Here is a 17,913-nt window from a genome sequence, read left to right as displayed (position 1 = left end):
TTGAACGACACAGCTTTGCAAGTGGAGACACTCAAAGCACACCAGGGATCTGGTGGTGCAGGGGTGGCAGGGTCACCTGCAAAGGACAATTCACACCCAGGCTTGCACGTGCTGGTGCAGAGAAGCCCAAAGCCCCTTGGGGGCTGGGGCCGCCTCTCCCCCGGCTTTGTCCAGCACCGAGCAGCCGGCTCTCAGGGGGGCTCGGCGTGGGTCCCTGCCACCCGCCTCTCCCCAAGCTGCGGGAGCGGAGCGGCTCCACTGCGCAGGCGCGTCCGGTGTGTGTGTGTGGAGCGCCACCCCCGCGTGAGGTCACTCGGCCCGCGCCCCTCCCCCCTCCGGCAGCGGCCGAGGGTTGCCGAGCGGCGGGCCGGGGCTCGCGGGCGCCGCTAGGGGGCAGTTGCGGGCGCAGCGGGGCGAGCCCAGCGGGGAGGTGGCGGCGGTGGCGCGGGGAGCGGGTCCGTGGTGCGGGGATCGGCGCAGCTTCCTGGTGGCGTGCGGGGAGCCCGGCACCTGCTCGGCGCGGCCGGCGGGAGAGAGGAGCCCCAGGCCGGGAGCAGCGGGGCGGCGCTGCCCCATGGTGCGGCAGGTACCGCGCGGGGGCGGGGACGGGGGCGCGCTGCCCGGGGAGCCGCCCGCTGCGCTGGGGCCGGGGCGAAAGTTTGTGGTGGGTGGGCGGTAGGGAACCTCCTGGGGGGTTACCCGGCCCCAGGTCGGTCTCCTTGGCCGCTGTCCCGTGCGAGGGGCGGGGTCCCGAGGCGGGGGGTCCGAGGATTTTGGGGGGGGGAAGGTGGGGGAGCTCTGAGCCGGGTAGGGGAAGCAAATCAGCATCTTCCAGCCCGACCCCGGGCACCGCTGGTTCATAGCTAGTGTCTTCCGAGTATGGTGTTTTCCAGGCTCCCAGCAGCTGTTACTAGCTGCAGTCAGTGCCACACGGGGATACACCGTGTTTCCCCGAGTAGGTTAGGTGCGCTGAATGGCAGCTCTGGGGGAGGCTGGCCAAGGGCTGCTAGGATGATCTTTCAGTTATGAAGTCACTTCTCTGAGTTTAGTTTCCAGCTGCATTTAAACTGGCTATAAATGTCTTGGAAACTCTTGCAAACTTTGTAAATATCCCATGAAGTTCACATAGCAAAGAAAAGTTGACAGATGTTCATTGCACTGTAACTTACAGAACAGGGTTTTTTGTTTTAAGGCTACTCTGATTCCTTTCATCTTCTTCACCCTGGCCTCTTCTCTCCAAGTCAGTCACGAAACGCGTTGAATAATAGTTTGTCTATAGCATTGTTGTTAAAACAACTTTGTTTTAACTGGGTTTTTCAATTGGTCATCTTTATTTCTTCCTGGAGTAGTAAAGGTAAATGGACTTGAACTTCTCAAAAAAAATTGCAATCTAATGTTAGTTGCCATATTACTTAATATTTCCTAATTTGCTGTTTCATAGATGATATAAACCACCTCAAAGGGTGACAGTTTTCCTCAGTAGTTCTTTTCTGCACATCTTGTGCTGACTTCTACCATATATACGTTGTGAAAACAAGTTTATGGTGCCATAACTAAGCAGTAAAGAAAGTAAAGTATATTAGATTTTAAAGTGAAATTTCCACTCCTCAATTGGACCTCCTTATGACCTCACCTTTGCTGTGATGTCTCCAACAATTTAGCCATCTAATGTGGAGGAGGCAGGGCAGTTGAAAGTAAACGGTATGCTTTATAAATACACACAGTACTTGTATGTTGTCTTTCTTGCCTCCATTCTTAGCTTAATTTGTCTCTTTAGAATATAAATTTTTTGGAGCATGGGTTGTTTTCCCCTGTATGTTTGTACTGCACCTAGTACATTGCAGGCACTACTGTAATACATAATAGAATTAAAAACTAGTTGACACATTGATAGCATTAAATACAGATACTGCTAATTTGAGCATTTGAAACATTACTTACTTGTAGTAATACATTTAAGGCTTTCAGTTATAAGTGTAAGTGCTGTTATAGCAGAACTTTTGTATCATTTTCTTAAAACTTATTTTTTCAATAACTGTTCAAATTTTCTATACTCATTCACATTTAGGAGGATTATTATTTGGTTGTTTTAAAAAAAGTATTAAACTTTTGTAAAGAACAACAACAAATAATTGTCTTAATACTTGGGTGGTTCCACTTCCAAAGGAAACAGCTGACAAACAGGAGTGAGAAAAGAAAGATAAGATCCCATTGTAACCAGTGGATTCTGAATAACTGTTAATGAAATGCAAATAATACAATCTTGGTGACACTGACTTCATCTTATTGTTGGAAAAAATCTTGACTAGGAGAAGACAAATCATGTTTAACACATCCCTTTAGAACCACATTTCTTATTTTAAATATATTGGAAAAGGAACATGTGCCAAATAGTAGGAATAATTATCACATATATAGCAGTGTATATCTTCAAAGTATTTTACAAATTAATTTATTTGAAGAACTGTCTAGTGTTGATAAGATTATTGAGGAAATTATTTTTTTGTTTCATGAAACACTTAATACTAGTGACATGTCTGATCCTTACTTATGCAGATTCTTAAACACCAAATTACTTGCCAGAGGTTTTGTAATTATAAACATTTATAAGGTGTCTATCATTTATCATCTGTTTTTACATGTTTTATAATTGGGGCAGTTAATTCGCACTTTTAATTGGAGAGAACACTGAATGTTATTCTAATACTAACTGAATTCCTGTAGAATATCTTTCTTGTTTCAGAAAACTTTATCAATGGGAAAAGACTGCTGTGGTGATTAGACTGAAGTGACCAAACTAAACTTTGTAATTTAACAATCACTTCTCTGGACAATTGATAAACTGTCTCCACAGTGAATTTTTAAGTGATCAGTCCCTCTAACATAGAGTCAGGCTAATAACACTCCTTACTTAGAAAATTTAATAAATAAAGTCAGAACAATGATTATAATATGGATACTTTGTGGAAACTGATTACTTTTACACATCAAATCTGTGTTTCCATCACCTACTCTAATATGTTGAGAGCAAAACTTATTTAAGATTCCCGTTTTTTAAATTTGGCTTACTTCAGTGATACATAAACAGTATTTCAATATGTTCCTGTGCAGTTTTTCTATGAAGCTGAGTAACAATAATCTTTCACCAGCCCAAGAATTTTAATGTATACAAAAGTAATTAAAGCCAAATAATTCTGTTAAGTAGACTAAACAACAATATGGATATCAGTGTTGATATTTCCTTATTTCATTTGTTTGCTGATGGTCTTAACGTGTAGTAGCTACACATTTGACTATCAGATTAAAAATAAAAAAGGAGACTCTGATCCTAAATAGACAGTTACGACTATTTGTTTGTTTCAGTACGTCTTTTTAAAGATAGTAATACATAAGTATCTATATTAAGAGTTTTGTGTAGAGCTTGTAGCCCTTTTCCCCCCTCAATCCTGTGCAGAAGTGTTCCCCTATATCCACTGAATTTTATGAGAATAGTTTTGCATCAGAGCCAACGGTGCACAATTCTTATATTGGAAAGAGTGCACTACAGTAGATGATTGAGAGAAGAGGATTTTTAAAATTATTTGCTAGCTCATGAAGCTTGAAGAAATATATATTCTGTTTTGTTTTGTTTTTGTATTATTGTGAATCAGTCGAGTGTTTGACTTAATTTGTATAATCAATGATTCATAGACTTTAAGGTCAGAAGGGACCATCATGCTCATCTAGTCTGACCTCTTGCACATTGCAGGCCACAGAACCTTACCCAACCACTCCTGTAATAGACCCCTAACCTCTGGCTGAGTTACTGAATTCCTCAAATCATGGTTTATAGACTTTAGGTTTCAGAGAATCCACCATTTACACTAGTTTAAACCTGCAGGTGACCTGTGCCCCATGCTGCAGAGGAAGGTTTAAAAAACCCTAGAATTTCTTCCAATCTGACCTGGGGGAAAATTCTTTCTCACCCCAAATATGGTGATCAGTTAGACCCTGAGCATGTGGGCAAGACTCACCAGCCAGACACTTGGAAAAGAATTCTCTGTAGTAAGTCAGAGCCCTCCCCATCTAGTGTCCCATTGCACAATTAAAAACAAGCTATCTTACAAGTCATAGCTTTTACTGTATAAGACACACAGGGCTCGAACCCACAAAGGGACTTAGCCATGCCTAAGTCCAACATTTAGGCATCCTCTGAGATCCCTAAAACTGCCACTCAGCTGCTGCTTAACTTTGGAGGTTCCTTGTGGTGTCTAAATTTCTGCTGGTGAGAATGCACAAAGTCACCTAAGTCCTGGTGTTGTTGAGCTGTCAGCAGCCCCACTGGGACTCTCAAATTAGGTGTACCTCAGTCTGTTTTGCCTGTGGGCTCTGATCCGGGAGGCATTTTCAGCACATGTTGACTGGATCAGGCCCAGGTGTGAGCAGATTTGGAATTTTTCAAAGTGGGTGTGTGCGTGAGTATGTACATACATAGCCAATAGCTCAGTGGTTAGAATACTCGTCTACAATGTGGGATACCTGTTTGCAAATCCCCATTCTGCCTGTTTTGGAGCAGGGACTTGAGCCCATGTTTACCACATCCCATGTAAATGCCTTGACCACCAGGTTATTGACTATAATAGAGTGGAGGTTTTGCTCGTGCTCTCTGTGTGTGTGTGTGTTTATGAGAAAGGGCTGATGTGGCTTAGGTGTCTAATTCCAGGAATGGATTCATGGCTATGAATCTGGAGTGGAGATAGTCACTCCAGACTAATTAACTCTGGGCCAGATAGTAAATCTGGGCCAGAGTTAGGTGCCTAACTGCCTTTGAGGAGTGGGGCTTAGATTCCACTCCTCAGCATTTCCTGTTGTCTAGTTTAGGCAGCACCCCGTTCAGGATGTTGTCCTCTGTGAATCCCATCATCAAGTGCTTAACTCTCCTTGTGGACGGTATAGGGAGGCTGGGTGACTACTCAAGGCTAAAGATTTCACTTGGCAGCAGGGCCCCTAAAAATTAGATGTTGTAATGCTCAGCATTGCTATTTCTAAGACCTTTTGTGGATCTAGCCCATAGTACACCTCTATCCTGATATAACGCGGTAAAGCAACGCTCCGGCAGATCAAAGCAAGTTCAATATAACGCGGTTTCACCTATAACACGGTAAGATTTTTTGGCTCCTGAGGACAGCGTTATATCGGGGTAGAGGTGTACTTGAAACAAGTTGTTTTGTCTTTACAGCACATTCATTGAAACAGTCTATGTTATAAATGTTGCACTCCATTCTGCAATGGTGATTATGATATTTCTGTTATCTCCCATGGCTTTTTACTTTAGCAGTCTGGGTTGTCACTAACAAAGATTCAAGTAACTCTGGTCTTGATGTTTTTCAAAACTATCCTATGTTGAAATTGCAAATTGGAAAGTTATTCCACAATAAATTATGTTAATAAAAGAGGATTTAAATGATGGTATTGAATATTTGAGTTATATGGAACATAATAATAATAGTATCTAGCACAGATTATCTTGTTCCCTTTTCTTGTCTGACACTGTAGTAGAGCCACATTCACAATGTAAGTGGGAATGCTGCAAATAGAACAGCAAGGTTTGGCCTTAAAGTTCTAGTCTGAAAAAAAGACACTAAAAATGACACATTTATAATCAGTGGATCAGTTTACTGGATTACTGGCACGCGAAACCTTAAATTAGAGTGAATAAATGAAGACTCGGCACACCACTTCTGAAAGGTTGCTGACCCCTGGTCTACATGATAGTGAAAGCAAGTAACATGCAGACTTACCAAAGGAATTTCTAAACATACTCACAGCTTTTTTCTTAGACAGCACAAGAAATGTATAGATATGTGGAAAAATTACAATACCTGCATGTAAATTATGCCTCAGTTTCCTCACAACTCTTTGGATTTTGGTCAGTATCCTTACAGGGTCCCATGGACCCTCCTATTATCCTTCTTCTGCACAGCCTTAACATCTGCTCTGGTCTCTATAATGGTTTATAAGAGCTTTCCTTGTATGAAGTTCCGGTCCCTCTGTGTCAGGTGACTTTCCCCAATGGTTTCAACTCCCTTGTCAGGTGATCCATTGCTTTGTTATGGACCCCTGCAATCAGGCTGGTAAAGTTGGTTCCCCTTAGATTCAGACAGTATATTGTCCTAGGATTGTTCTATGTGAATGGAAGACCATCCAGGTTATCGACTACTGATTGCTTCCTATTGTTAGCCTTCTGCCAACACCTCCAGGAATCCCAGCGTATTGTGAAGGTTAAAAGACAACTGTGAAATTACAATGCAGTTTTACAATCAAAAAGGTATTCACAAAACAAAATGGAGTTCATCGTTTGATATAGATACATACGGAGGTACACAAATCTGCCACATTGACTATAATGTTTTTTCCACTCTTATGCTATGCTCTTATGCCTGTGCTATTATATATGCAACTTCAAGCATATACAGAGTCACAAACTTTGAGGCAAGTAGCTTTTGGCATCTTAAATTTGAAAGAAATGTTCAAACTTAATTATTATAATCTGCTATCTTTTAATTAATGGAAGTTAGTGCTTGCTCTTGAAAGGTGTCATTTTGCCAAAACTGGGAACTGACATCTTCCATTTGACCCTGGAGCAGAAGTATAGTACAAGCAGTGGTGGTGCAAATACTGTTGCTCATATTAACCCAACAAATGTTCCTCCTTCCTAATCTGAAGAGTCCACAGTGGAGTGAAATGATAATTGAGTATCTCTCCTGACACTACCACCAACTGTGATGGGTTTTTGTGATGTGGATAGTATTCTGCTAGAAGCTGAACTGAGAGATAAGTAGGAGTAAGTTTAGAGATGCAGCCCAGTTCTTGCCCCTTACAAAATCAGTGGGAAATGGAAACTAGTGTTTAATTCACCCCTTGTGTGCACACTGTTCTGAAAACACATTAGAAGGGTATAACTAGCAATTTTAACTAGAGCTGTGTGCAGGGGACACATTCTGTTGTTTCACAAAGGATTTAAAAATTTCTTCATGTTTTCATTCTGATTAGAAACAACATGGAAAACTTCTAAATTCTCCACAAAAGAAAATTTCCCCCAAAATTCCCAAATGTAAGTCAATTGAAACAGAATGTTTCAACAAAATCAAAATGTTTTATATCAGCTTCGTTTTTGCATTATAATATGAAATATACATTTTTAAAAAATGAGTCATTTCAAAACAAAAAATCAGTATGCTTTATTCCGATATTTTTAATGTCAAGTTTGTCACAATTTCATGAAACATTTTCACTCTGGAATAGCATTCTCTTATGGGAAATGGTTCCATCAATTTTTTTCCCGACCAACTCTAACTTTAACACTTCCGCTAGTTTCTTTATGTTCTCCTACTGAGAGCGGAGAGCTGCTTTTCCTTTCAAGCTGCCCAGCTCTGGGGCTTACAGTATTAATCAAGAAAAGTTTTACTTAATAAAAACTAAAAAAAAAAAAAAAAGTTTTAGGGAAGAGCAAATTTATATGAACAAATGAAACAGACTGAAGTATTATTTCATTATTATGTTACATGATGGATTATGTGTATCTACTTAATGTACTAAAGCAGCCAAGGCACATCCTGCTAACATAGGAATCTCCCAAGCTTTAATCACACACACACTTGTGGAAGTCAAGAGGAAAAGAGATACTAAACTTCCCAGCCACAGCTGCTAATCCTAATAAGCTATGTACCATTGGCCTTCCTGTGATGATATCTTGATAACTTAAGTTCTCTTAAAAAAATTATGTAACTTCCTTAAGAGTTTAGTCTACATAAATGCAATCCAAAAAGCATGGTACTTGCTGCTTTTTTGTTGTTTCTAATGCTTCCAGATAATCCCAGTTATTTAGTGACTCTAGCTTTCTCTTCGTCATGATGTTGAAGTTGGTCAATAATTGCAGGAAGATGAGCTCTGACCTGTACTACTGTTTCTGTGTACTTTAATGATCCTTACATTGTTTTAGCTACAATTGCTGATGTCAATGTCTTATTTTTCAATATTGATGAACTCCAATCTGTGGCCCTCATTCTGCAAACACCTAGGCTGGGTCTACACACAGTTTTGTACTGATATAGCTATTTCATTTAAGGAGTATGATTATTTTTTACCTTAATAGTTACACAGGTAAACATGCTAGAGTGGACTTATTTATACTGGTTTAACTTATTTCTGTTCCCACAAGAGAATAGCTATACTACTATACTGGTTTAATACAGATACACTGCTACCTCGATGTAACGTGACCCGATATAACACGAATTCGGATATAATGCGGTAAAGCAGTGCTCCGGGGCGGGGCTGCGCACTCCGGTGGATCAAAGCAAGTTCAATATAACGCGGTTTCACCTATAACGTGGTAAGATTTTTTGGCTCCCGAGGACAGCGTTATATCGAGGTAAAGGTGTATATCTGTGTACACACTAGGGGAAGATTATACTGCTTTAATTATAGCATTAGTTAGATGCAAAAGTTGTACTTCTAGGCAAAGTCTTTCACATGTACTTAAAGTTAAGCATATGTAAGTGTTTGCAGGCCCTTTGATTAGTCTGGCAGTATCAATGTTACAGAACATGCTAGCTCCCTGGTTTATTTTGAATAGGATAACTTTTTTTTAACACGTTAGCTAAAGTTCTAAATAATGCATTCTAAAAATCTAGTTTTTGTAGATCACACAAGTTGTACTTCGATCAAGTTGAAGATCAGCTAGCACATGCCAAAGTACAGCAAGTCTTTTCTACACGCTAGAGTGTGTTAGTCCATGTTTATACTAGAGAGCTAACGCTCTAAAATCCTACTGTAGATAGGGCAAGTTGTAGTCCTACTTTGTAGTTGATTGGGGGGGAACACCTAGAGTGATCCCAAAACTCTAATTTGCCCTGTCTACACAAGGGTTTTAACATGTTAGCTATCTCGTTGTAAACATACTTTTTTCCTAGTATAACATGGCCTTAGTTAGCACATATTAGCGAATGTGTTCTTAGACACCTTTTTAATCCTTGTGGAGACAAACTCTAAATGTTTATCACCTAATTTGGTTGTTCATTCATGGGTCTAAAATGTTAGTGGAATTCCTTTGTTGTCAGTGGAGCCCAGGTCTTTAAGTTTATCTGAAATCTTCAAAAACTTGTACTTTGATACCAGTCAGCTCTGTGTTCCTGGGGAACCAGAGTGCAGTATCCAGCCTGGCTCATGAAAGACACCCCCTCACCCCCCAGCCTCTGCTTAAACCAAAACCCATCAGAGGAAAAACACTTGCAGAGAACAGTGAAGGGCGTTGGTAGACACACCTAGACCCCTCCTGACAAGAGTGACAAGATTAAGACATCTCCATTAGCATAAAGAATGAAGAACAGAGACAACTCCCCTAGCCTCATCCCCATGAAAGATGGGACACGGAGACATCTCAATTTACATACGGAATGGAGAACAGAGAACCGCACTGAACTCTGGGACCAGAAAAAGCAGGGAAGTACTGCATCATGGGAATCTCTGCTCCAGATGCTAATGAACCTACGCCTGCACACACCCAGCTCAGCAATTATCAGACCAATTCTAGTAATGAATCCTTGATTGATATCCAAAATACTGAAGCAGCCTAGTTGCATTGTGAGCTCCCTGGAAGAAAACAGCACCCATAGCCAAGAGTGCTCAGCTGCTATTGTCTAGCCTAAAGAAAACCCTTGAGTCATCAGTTTACCCATAAACAAATCTAGTGTTCTCCCTTGAACCATTGTATTTTCTCTACAAAAATCCCTACTCACCCTCCAGTCAGTGTTCTGATGCTTAGATCCAAACTATGCATCAGTTCCACTGGGACTCCATATTCTCCTGACTGATCTTGCTAGGGACTCTGCCTGTCTCCTGCCCTCAGGACCCTGAACTACCACCATCACCTGGGAACCCCAACCAGTTCAAGCTTCAGGGAGCGGTGAGATCCCCTTCTCTTTCTCTCTCTCTCTCTGTTTTCCTTTCTACCTTAGGTATTAACCTTTAATAATGTATGTTATGTTGGTTTAGCCCTCCTTGTGTAGTTATCACTATTATTCAATAAATAACTTTTATGGTTAAGGTGGTTGCTTCTCTCTCTCTTGCTGAACTTTACTCTTTAGTGTTTTTAGCTTCCCCCATTCACTCTACAGCAACGCTTCTTTTACCTAAGCTAAAGATCCCTGCAGCGCCCAAAATACTGTGGGGTTTGCTCATCAAGTAGGTTACTGCCAGTAGAATTGTGATGCGAGAGTGGGGACAGGGACGTGCTGAATCTGGGATGCATAAGGGTAATAGCTTGAAAGTGCTGCTTGACCCAGTCCATGGAGCCCAGGGGCATATAAGGAGAGGCAGCTTCAAAGTGCTGCTTCATCCAACCCAGTGAGTCCAAAGACATATAAGGGGTCAGCTTGACAGTGCTGATTGACCCGGTCTGCTCAGACTTGTTCTGTTAATGTACGTGTGGGTGTGTGTGTTCATCCAGTTCTGGGGTTGGAGAAACCCAGCCCTAGGGAGCCTAGGTCCTGCAGGATAGCTCCATTGGAAGGGGAATTGCAGAAGGGAGAAGTAGAGCCCCATATGAAAACACATGTGACACAAGCAGTACATTGATAGAATTACAGAACACCGACCCCCCCCCCCCGAAGAGTAACCGGAATAAATGAGCATACCCCAAAGTAACAGGCAAATCTGGTAACAACTTTGCTCCCTCTCTTTGGTACTTCCAGATTTCCTTCTGCTGCCATATTCTCAAATCACTAGACTACTGCTGCTGCACCCTTGTTCATTTGGAATTTAATTCGAGGTTTGTGGTAACTTCTCATCCCCGTTCATCACTGGATGTTGTTAAGAAAAAAGGGTATAACTTATTTTCCAGATCATACCCTATTATGTGCTCTATGTATGTGTTCTCCTTGGCTATGTCTTCTTTGGGTTTCTGCTAAAAGGCATAGTGTCACTAACTTCACTGTTGGCCTTTTAAAGAAACCTTGAGTTAATTTCATTTTGGAAGTAGGTCATGCCTTACTTAAGCCAGTCTCCATGCATAAGTCTAAGATTTTGTCACGGGTATTTTTAGTAAAAGTCACAGACAGGTCACGGGCAATAAAGAAAAATTCACAGAAGCCCATGACCTGTCTGTGACTTATCCTAAACATATTTATGACAAAATGATGAGCTCTGTGGCGGGGTCCCCACACCGGCCCCAGCAGGTTGGCAGCTGCGGGGGCCCACTTGGCACTCCGGGGGCCCCCACCACTTGTGGGGCCTTGGAGCTCCGGCGGCCCCCTGCTCCCCGCGGCAGCCGGAAGCTCTGGGGTACCCCCTGCAGCGGCAGGGAGCTCTGGGGTACCCCCCGGCCGCCATGGGCTGAAGTCACTGAAGTCGCTGGAAGTCACGGATTCCGCAACCTCCATGAATGAATCGTAGCCTTACTCATGCATCATGCTAATCTAGGTATCTTTTCATATGAGCCATGACCCTATACCATGCTTCTACAAGAAGATCCTATTTTACTTCTATATCTTTAAAATATAAAACTAAAAACCTTTTGTGTGGCGTTTTTTTCTGAAACACCTTTTTGGAAACAAGTAGTAAAGTGTGTGTTTTGTATAACGTGAAAAAGCACTAGCAATGTACTGTTGCTTGTTTGAATTCCTGTTTTCTGAGGAATTCTACAAAGTCTGTCCATTTTTGTAATGCTGTAGTTGGTAGATATTGCAAGTCTTGCCCACCAGTATGGACTGTTTCCTTTACTAGTTCTGTTTTTGCCTAATTGAAGGAGACAGTGGAGTAATTCAAACAAATACTTTACCATGAGCATGGAGACCATCTGAATGGAAAACAGATGCATTTAAATACTTTGGGTCTGAACATGATTTGAAACTCATTGAAAATCCCAGTTGTAATGGAGGAAAATCCGACTTTCAAATGTTTTGCTTTGCATTTTGAGCCATTCATTTCTTACCTGAGGAAGTAGCTGTGGATTACAAATGTATTATATTAACAGTAGTTTTTTTAATGAAGAGGCTACACTTTTTAGGGAATTCAGCTTGTAGTCATGGTTGAAGAAATATTTTATAGCTCTGTTGTTAGCCATAAAATATTTTTGTTGTGTCTGTAGATTTGGGTGAATGAACCAACATGGTCGCTCTCTATGAAGTAGTTGTCAAAAAAGTGCACATACTTAAAGAGAGAACCTGAGGGACCGCTCTAGTCAAGGCCTGCTATCTTATGTGGTACATTAGTCCAAAATTCTGTTGTGGCAGAAATCCCAGAACAATGCAGCTGTGCACCTGTAGTCAATACAGTAGTCTCACTTCCATATTCTATGTTTGTGTATTTGGATGTTAGTTCAAAGTATGATCCATTGTACTCAAATTTTCTTTGCACATTGTTGAATTGAAAACACATTCCTTCAAACTGCTGTATTTCAGGTAGCTTGAAGTTTGGGAGTTAGGAACAGATAGGATTCCAAGAGTGTGTGAAAGAATAGCAGTTTTTTTTTTAGTAGACAGGAAATGATTGGTTTTTGAGTACTAAAAAGGAGATGCGTATTGTCTTTTCCTCTACTTTTTGGGTAGAGGCAGAGGTGACTTTAAACATGTTGATGGGAAGAGGTTTGAATCCTTCATTCCTTCCACCCCAATAAATCTTGACAGCAATTAACTGCCTGCACACTCTGTTCCAATATTTGACACCATCAAACATCTGCGTGATGAAGTATATTAGCTTGATGTTTCCGTTAAAATAAGAAGCAGTTAAATAGTTAGCAATGGCTTCACTTAAATCACCCTCATTGGGCATCACTCAACACCCCATTGAGATAAATGGAGCAGCTAATACCTTCATTATCTTTTTAAGCTGTCTGCAGACCCAAGCATTCAGTTACAATCATTTCACATTTTGAAAGTTGTCTGCAAACATAAAAGGATTGTGACCTATTTTTTAAACTGTAGGTGAAGTTCTGGAGCACAAGTGTACAATTTTTAAAACACAATGTGGCAGTTTGCAAAATCATAATCTCATTATGCATATAGCCTTGGCTGTGGTTAAAGTTGTCTGGGCACTTCCATTCTAAGGGCTTCTCTACACTTGGAAATTTACTAAAGTAGCTATTCAGAAGTAATAGTAGAATTTCTAATTTTAAATCAGTTTAGATTATGATCTGATTTTGAGGACCTGTCATTTATTTCTGAGTAATGTGCCATTGTGCTCTATTCATCAGATACAGTGAAGGTCTCCCTGTCTTTGTTACCCAAGTGTACGGTAAAGATCCTATGGCAATTTTTTTGAAAATAGTATTCCAAGTCCTCACCTTTGCCTATAACCCTGGCATCTGAAAGGCCGACTACCTATTTGCTGTTGTATTGTTTTCTTAAGTTCAAAACATTTTCATGTAGTACTTGTAAAATTCTTACGGAGTAATTCTGACCCTTAACCTCAATCCATAACATAAAGGGAAAACTGCCTTATTCTAAGGCTTAACAGTAGAGTAGAATTATACAATCCTGATTTAGAGCATATCTACACACTTTTTGTACCAATATAACTATATCAGATTAGAAACTCGTGTAGTTAAATTGGTATGACCCCCTGGTGTCTGTTTCAATTGCAAAAAGTGGTGCTAAATGCAGGTTAAGCTGAACAAGTGGAGCTTTATTAAACCTTGTGGACTGCTCTGTCCATGTCAGTTGCTTGCAGCCCAACTCCTCACATTCCTCGTTTCCCCTCAATAACAGTTCCTTCAGGGAACATTGACCTTTGTCTCCAATTCCAGTGATCATGATATATTGTCCCTATTTTACAAACATTTTAATATAAGAATTAAAAACAAATAATTGATGCCCAGACTCCCACCCCATATCCCTTTGGCCAGAGGTTGTTAGCTCGTAGCCAAGTTGGAGTCTCATCTTTACCATAGACTCACCTGGTTACGTAGTCTTTGAGATAGTTTGGTCTCCTCAACAGGTAATCATACTAGGAGTGACCTAATTGTGTCCCTTTCACCTCTGTCTCTCCGTTCTGTGATGAACTCTGTAGGCTCTCTCTCTGGGTGTTGTCTGCTGGCTCATAAGTGCCTCCTGTTCCTTCGGATCACTTACTTCTCTTGTGTGTTCACTTCGTCTGACCTGGGTGCCATTGCACCCTTCACGACCCCTTTAGTTTGCTCCTTCTGTTGCCTCTCTAAGGGCTGGATCCTCAGAGAAGTGCCTGTGTCCAGTGCCAGTAGGTCCTTGTATTCTGGTGCCTGCTTTCTCTGATTGTTAGCCATCGCCCCTTGGCGGTGTGCTCATCTTTCTGGCTGCAACAGGTCTCCCCTCATTCGTAACAGGGTTTTGATCCTTCATCCCATCAGTGCCTGTGCTGGACTGTTTTGGCACTCCTGTGACAGGGCATTCCTGTATGCCAAAAATGCTGATAAGGCGTCTGAACCAGAAGAAACAGCTTTGTGTGACAGTTTCTTAGCTGTTGTCATGGCTGATTCCAAGTTACCATTATTCTGTGGGTATACTGGGAAGGTGGTGTGGTGGCCAAACACTCATTTGTGTGCAGATTCCTTGAATTCTTCTGAGGCAAATTGGGGTCTGGTTTCAGTGAATAAAGTCTCCGGAATGCCGTATCTTGTAAAGTGGGCCTTCACTTTGGCAATCACTGACTTGCTTCCTGAATCAGGCAGGGTTTCGACCTCTGAGAAATTTGAATAGCAGTCCACTGTAATCAAATACTGCTTTTCCTTGAAGGTGAATAAGTCTGCTCCCAGAGTTGGGTGGGCAGCTCATGTGGTAACAGAGTCTCTTTCTGCTGGTGGTTATCAGACAATGGGATCAAGGAGCAGAGTTGTGTATTGATTCTTGGCAAGTAAACACACTCTTGAGTCCATCTAAGACAGCTGTCAATGCCATGGTGTGAGGCAGGTACTTTTTGCATGACATCCTTGTGATTCATGGGAGAGCAATGCACAGACAATCCAGGAAGTTTTTGGAGAGTGTTGAGGGCAACTTTCTGGTACAAGTGCTGGAGCAACCGATATGGGGCCATGCTCCTCTTGACCTGCTGCTTACAAACAGGGAAGAATTGGTAGAAGAAGTAGAAGTGGGTGGCAACCTAGGCACAATACCGGATTTACAATGGTGCCACTGGCGCCGGGTCCACGCTCCAAAGGGGCGTGGACCAGCCTCTCTCGTCCGGGAAGCTTGCTGCTGCTATGTCTGGGGCTCTGTCCTGCTGTTGCACGGCAGCCGGCAGCAAAGCTCCCCCTACCTCTTCCCCAGTGTGTTGTGTATTCGCCTCTCCTCCTCTCACTCTCTCTCCCTGCTCCCGATCAGCTGTTTGCGGGGGGTGGGGAGCAGCAGCCGCGCCGCCTGGACCCCGGGCAGGGTGAGTCTGCTTCTCAGGAAGGAAGCTATTTTTTTACAGGCTGCCCCGTTTTCCCAGATCTTCCTCCCCATCCTCCTTCCGCTGCGCCTCCTACCCTGCCCGGGGCCCTCTCTCCCCCTCAGCCCCCCCCCCCCTACTTCCCCACTCCTTGCCCCTGATGCCCCGTCCTTGCTCCAACTCCTAATGGGGGCGAGGGACCTTGCACAGCAGCACCCGTGTCCTTCCGCCCAGCTCCAACCTGGGCTAGAACTAGCAGCCACACTGTCCCTCCAAGTCCTGGGAGCATTGGGCAGCTTAACACTAGTGAGGGAAATGCCCCTTCCAACAGCAGCTGCTGTCCCGTCAAGTGTGCAAGCATTGAGGGTCGGGGGGCCTTAAAACTGCACCCCCACCTTTACTCATCCCCCACCGCTATAACGGGGAGAGCAGTAAAGAGCTATTGCATCACCAGCACTCACAAGTTTTCTTTAGCTGAAAGAGGTCACAGGACTTTGCAAAAAGAGAGAAGTGCCCAGTTTTCCCCTCAAAAGGATAATTACTAAAGGCAAAGTGGTGATATATTTTGTGAGGGAGGCCGTGGAAAATTCAGTCCTCTGTCCCATCTGTTCCTTGGCGTTGAACATTTAATAACTTTCAGGAGAGCGAGGAGGAAGTGGAGAAGAGGCGGGGCAGGGCCTTGGGAAAGGGGGTGGAATCGGGGCATACCCCCTCCAGCCCCCTGCTGTGAACTGCTCAGGGCAGGGGGCTGGGAGCACCCCCACAACCTCAGCCCACCTCCCCAGCCCTGACCCCTGCACCCCCTCACAAACTCCCAGCCCCCTGCCCTGACTCCTGCACCCCCCCACACAAACTTCCAACCCCCAATCTTGACTCCTGCACCTCCACACATACCCAGCCCCCCATGCCCTGACTCCTGCACCCCCCCACACTTCCAATCTCCAGTCTTGACTCCTGCACCGCCACACATACCCAGCCCCCCACACCCCATGCCCTGACTCCTGCACCCCCCCACATTCCCACCCCCACCATCAAACGGGAGCTCCTGCACCCTCTCCCCCCCACATACCCACCTGCACCCCTCGCACTGAATGGGAGCTGCCCCAGGTAAGTGTTCCACACCCCAACCTCCTGCCCCAATCCTGAGCCCCCTCCCTCATTCTAGCTCCTGGCCAGACCCCAACCCCCAGCCTGCTCCTGCACCCTAACTCCTTCTCAGACCCTGCACCCCCAGCCCTGTGCTCAGTGCACTCCCACCCTCAGCTCGGTGCAGAGAGAGGCGAAGAGAATGGGCTAGAACCAGGGAGAAGGTAGGTACCCGCTCTACGTGGGCGGGGTGAGGGGGGGATCCTGTCTACCCCCTCCCCAGCCCTGCTGCGCTTGCAGTTTACTCCCAGCCCCTGCCTTGCTCCAGTCAGCAGGGACTAATCCTCCCCCCATGCCCCACTGTGCTCATCTCACCCCTGGCCCCTCCCTCGCTCCAGCTGGGGACCAATCCTCCCCCCCCCCCACCATGCCCAGCTGTCAGGGTGGATAAAAATCAATGACTTTAAAAAAAAATCAATTTTTTAAAATTTAAATTGTTTTCCCCCTCAAAAATCCAATCTAAAGATAGTTTTAATTAAGATACATTATACCATAGAATAGGGATGATAAATTCTGATTCTATAGTATGAGACAATATATTCATGTAACATTTAAGAAAAGTTTTGTAAATGAGTTCTAATAGTTCATGGCTTGTTATGCTGACAAAACTACACAGGATCGTTTCAGGGGGCAAGGTAAAGATGCCACATTTATTATGATAATTTGATCTATAACCACTAGCTAATACCTTAATACTTATATATATATATACACACACGCATCAGATGTTCTGCAGCTTCTGTATAGTTACCAGTCCTGAACATAGCTTGAGTTCGTGGCTTGAGTTCGCAGCTTGGGATCGTAGCTTGGGGCGGCTAACTGGCCAGGAAAGCCGGGCACAAGAAAGGGCTGGGTCTGCCCTCCCATGTTGGCAGCAGAACGTTAACCTTCCAAGTCTTCCATCTCACCCATCCTTTTTGTAGGCTTTAGTTTGAATCCAGAGTCTATAGGTCTTGCTGTGTCACACTGCCTCTGGGTTCTGTGTGATTGATCACCCGTCAATTGCAGACATGACTTTCAGCCTTGGACCTGGCTTTGATCTTCCTTCCTTTGTTCTTTTCTTCTTAGGGTGGACTCTTCTTACTTTGTTAGGGCTCTTGTCTGCATCTTCAGCTGTTGGTGTTTGAACTCTGTTTCATCAGGACAGGTGCTGGAGGCTGATTCCATCATCCATACCTACTTCATTCACATATCTAAACTAAACTAGTAAGATTACAGCAGGGTTTTGCAAAAATGAAGGTTGCAGCAAGCTTTTACAAAATGGAGTAAGTGTTGTAAAATGGAGTTTGAATTACAATATGGCAAACATCAGGGGGTAGCCGTGTTAGTTTGTATCTACAAAAACAACAAGGAGTCTGGTGGCACCTTAAAGACTAACAGATTTAT

General features: G+C 43.4%; 1 protein-coding gene across 2 annotated transcripts in view; it reads left to right on the top strand.

Annotated features, from left to right (window-relative positions):
• The first annotated feature begins 454 nt into the window (after positions 1–454).
• The window catches only part of PTPN3 (protein tyrosine phosphatase non-receptor type 3), a 275,368-nt gene continuing 257,909 nt past the window's right edge, over positions 455–17,913 (top strand). Inside the window, exon 1 of one of the 2 annotated variants that reach the window (XM_026654150.2) lies at positions 455–586. The gene's annotated coding sequence lies outside the window, so the exon portion shown is untranslated. The remainder of the gene's footprint in view (positions 587–17,913) is intronic. The other variant, XM_026654149.2, reaches the window with a different exon arrangement.

Source organism: Terrapene carolina, unplaced genomic scaffold (assembly GCF_002925995.2).
Source record: "Terrapene carolina triunguis isolate 2854851 unplaced genomic scaffold, T_m_triunguis-2.0 Scaffold183, whole genome shotgun sequence".
Taxonomy (NCBI): domain Eukaryota; kingdom Metazoa; phylum Chordata; order Testudines; family Emydidae; genus Terrapene; species Terrapene triunguis.
Note: the sequence above shows the minus strand (reverse complement) of the source record. Positions and strands in the feature narration are given on the sequence as shown.